Consider the following 4196-nt stretch of genomic DNA (forward strand, 5'->3'; position numbering starts at 1 on the left):
ATATTCTCCTTCTATTCTCCTATCTAATTCTCCTTAGTCACTGTCCAACTCTCTGATACATAACAAGTGACAGCAAAGACCATGGCCTGTATCAGACACACCTTAGTCTCCAGAGAGACACCATTGATCTTCAGTACTTTGGAGAAGTCCCTAACAGCAGACTTTCCCATCGTAATGTAATATGTCTTTTAATTTCCTGGCTGCTGGTGCCAAGACTATGGAGACAAGCAATCTAAAGCCGTGAACAATCTCAGTCTCTTCACCATCCATCCTGATGCTACCAATTGGTCCAGTGGTGAGAATCTTTGTCTTCTTGACTTTGAGCCTCAATCCATATTGAAGGTTGCAGTCCTTGACCCTCTGCAGCAAGCGCTTCAGGTCCTCCTCAGTTTCAGCATGCAGGGTTGTGTCATCTGCATAACTCAGATAGTTGATAGATATTCTACCAATCCTGACCCCACATTTCTCCTCATAGAGCCCAGCTTCCCAGATAATCTCTTCTGCATACAGATTGAAAACGTATGGAGACCGAATACATCCCTGACGGACCCCCTTCTTGATTTTGAACCATCTAGTGTCTCCTTGCTCTGTTCTGACAACTGCCTCTTGGTCCAAGTATAGGTTTCACATTAGCACGATCAAGTAGAATAACAGAAAGGGGGGAAAATAATAAAAAAAAAAAAACAGGGCAACTGCGGTCTAGCTTTCACATACATAAATACAAAGGAAGAGGAACAGTTGTAAACAGACACTAGTGATTGGGACATGGAATGTGAGAACCATGAATGTAGGAAGATTAGATATTGTTAAGGAAGAAATGGAACACATAGATTTTGACATACTGGGCATTGGCAAGATGAGATGGACTAGCATGGGGCATTTTGAGTCCGATGATCATATGATATATTACTCTGGAGATGAAAAGGTGAGGAAAAATGGAGTTGCTTTCATAGTTAAGAAAGTAATTTCTAGATCCATCTTGAAGTACAATATTGTGAGTGAAAGGATAATAGACATACGCATACAAGGAAGTCCTGTAAATACCACTGTCATTCAGATATATGCACCAACAACCAGAGTCAAGGAAGAAGAAATAGAAGATTTCTACCAAATTTTATAGTCAGAGATCGATCGAACATGCAATCAAGATGCATTGATAATAATGGGTGACTGGAATTCAAAAGTTGGGAACAGACAAGATTCAGTAGTTGGAAAACATGGACTCGGTGACAAAAATGGAGCTGGAGAGAGAATGATTGAATTTTGCACAATCAATGACTTGTTCATGGCAAATACTTTTTGGGGGAGTTTTGTTTTGTTATTTTTTTGCAACTACAGTTTTTAAGAGACATAAACGCAGATTATATACATGGATTTCACCTGATGGTATGCATAGGAATCAGATCTATTACATCTGTGGAAAGAACCGCTGGAGAAGCTCAATATCAGCTGTGAAAACTATGCCAGGAGCTGACAGCTCTCCCCGGGAGCTGAGCCACTCTCTCTGGGGGCCAGGCAGCACTCCCCAGCAACTGGGCGGCACACCCAGGGGGCCAGGCAGCACCCCCTAGGGATTGGGTGGCAATCTTCGGGGGGCCAGGTGGCACTCTCCACCAACAAAGCCCCCCTCCCCGTGAGGTCTGGAACCTGTGCCCCACTGGAAACCAAGGCCAGGGACAACATCCCTGGATCCAGCATCCTCTCCCCTCCAGCAACTAGTCCAAATGCAAATCAAACTAGGCATAGTAGACTACCCTCCCCCTCTACAAATGGAGAAGGGGCTTTCAGAGTGGTGAACAGACTCAGCCTAGGTAGAAACAGTTCTTGGAAGTAGCTGTCAAGAGATAAAAAGATGTGGTGCTTTGAAGAGTTCTGCTGTCCAGGATCAATCCAAGGAAATCTCCTTCACTGACAGTGAGATGCTCTTCCAGTTTTGGTCCTTCACCTCCCATGGCTCCATGGTGCCGGCGCTGCTCTGTCGCTTCCCATGCCAAGGGCCGCGGCCACTGGCAACTACTGCCACCAGCAATGTGAGAACTCTGTCAGATTAGTCGCAAGGCCCAGCGTCTGCTATCTGGTCCAGTTGAGGGGACACCTGGGCTCTGGCCTGAGCAGTCCCAACGGGCTGCAATGGCACAGGTTCAGTGGCAGTATCCAGCAGCTGTGGGACTCATGCATGTTTTTGGAGAATGTTTGTCCTCTTGATGTTGAGCCTCAATCCATATTGAAGACCAGTAGTCAACCTTTTAACTGTTCCAGTATATATAAAATGCAGGCTGCGGAAGGCCATGGTGGCCCATTTCAATGTGGCCTGGTGCACCTCCAGATCCTTATGCTGCTTCCCCTGTTGCTGCCATCTTGGAAAAATGAGATCTTCTAAGAGTCAAATACCTATGCTCATCCAAAAACTTTTCCAACAGAGTAAAAATGAAAGCTACAGGCTGGAAAAAAATATTGGTAATTACATGTCTGATAAGGGACTTATATCTAGAATTTATAGACTACTCGAGCACTTAAAAAAGATAAAGGTAAACAACCCAATCACAAAATGGGAACAGGATATGAACAGACACTTCACCAAAGAAGACATTCAGATGGCCAACAAATACATGAAGAAATGTTCAAAATCCCTAGCTATAAGAAAGATGCAAATCAAAACAACTATGAGATATCACCTCACCACAGAAACAATAGCAAAATTTAACAGAGCAGCAAACAACAAATGCTGGTGAGGCTATAGAGAAATTGGAATCCTTTTTCACTGTTGGTGGAAGTATAAAATGGTGCAACCACTCTGGAAGGCAGTAAGGCACTTTTTCAAAAAGTTGGAAATAGAAATATCATTTGACCCAGCAATTGCAGTACTGGGAATATACCTTAAATAAACCAGAACTCCCACCCAAACAAATATATGCACACTCATATTTCTTGCCACACTGTTCACAATAGCAAGGAGATGGAAGCAACCCAAGTGCCCATCAACAAACAAATGGACAGAGAAGCTGTGGTATATTCACACAATGGAATACTACACAATACTGAAAAACAATGAACATAAAATATTATACAAAATGGGTTACCATGGAAGACATTATGCTGAGTGAATTATCTCTGTCACAAAAGGGAAAATATTGTATAATGCCACTGCTTTAAAACAGGACTGACATGGAGGTTGGGGGCAAACTAAGAAACGAGGCTATAAATAATGAACACTGAATTGAAATAGGTGAGAGAATCCGAGTTCCCGGATGAGGGAACATTCTGCAGTATAAAGGGAGCGGGGAAGGTGGGAGACAGCGCAGTTTGAATCGCGGTGCGACGGAGTAGCTTGTGGGAGATTGTTGGGTATTTGACTAGCCCTTTCTCTGCCTGCTTGTGTGAGCTTCAGCAGAATTTGAAATGGCTGGCGGTAAGGCTGGGAAAGACTCCGGAAAGGCCAAGACAAAGGCGGTTTCCCGCTCGCAGAGAGCTGGCTTGCAGTTCCCAGTGGGCCATATTCATCGACACCCGAAATCTAGGATGACTAGCCATGGGCGTGTGGGCGCGACCGACTGCCGCTGAGTACAGCGCAGCCATCCTGGAGTACCTCACCGCAGAGGTACTTGAATTGGCAGGAAATGCATCAAAAGACTTAAAGGTGAAACGTATAACACCTCGTCACTTGCAACTTGCTATTCGAGGAGATAAAGAATTGAACTCTCTTATCAAGGCGACAATTGCTGGCGGTGGTGTCATTCCGCATATCCACAAATCTCTGATTGGGAAGAAAGGACAACAGAAGACTGTCTAAAGGATGCCTGGATTCCTTACTATCTCAGGACTCTAAAATACTCTAACAGCTGTCCAATGTTGGTGATTCCAGTGGACTGTATCTCTGTGAAAAACACAATTTTGCCTTTTTGTAATTCTATTTGAGCAAGTTGGGAGTTCAATTAGCTTTCCAACCAACCAAATTTCTGCATTCGAGTCTTAACCATATTTAAGTGTTACTGTGGCTTCAAAGAAGCTATTGATTCTGAATTAGTGGGTTTTGATTGAGTTAACTGTTTTTAAAAAACTGTTTGGATTTTAATTGTGATGCAGAAGTTATAGTAACAAACATTTGGTTTTGTACAGACATTATTTCCACTCTGGTGGATAAGCTCAATAAAGGTCATATCCCAAATTAAAAAAAAAAAAGAAATAGGTGAGAGAAA

At 43.3% G+C, this 4196-nt stretch overlaps 1 pseudogene across 1 annotated transcript; it reads left to right on the plus strand.

Annotated features, from left to right (window-relative positions):
* The first annotated feature begins 3306 nt into the window (after positions 1-3306).
* On the plus strand, positions 3307-3790 carry LOC102850268 (annotated as a pseudogene). Its single transcript, XR_438866.1, has one exon. The product of XR_438866.1 is annotated as a histone H2A.Z-like (transcript).
* The last annotated feature ends 406 nt before the right edge of the window (positions 3791-4196 follow it).

This window comes from Elephantulus edwardii, unplaced genomic scaffold, assembly GCF_000299155.1.
Source record: "Elephantulus edwardii isolate Elephantulus edwardi_28Jun2011 unplaced genomic scaffold, EleEdw1.0 scaffold00040, whole genome shotgun sequence".
Lineage (NCBI taxonomy): Eukaryota > Metazoa > Chordata > Mammalia > Macroscelidea > Macroscelididae > Elephantulus > Elephantulus edwardii.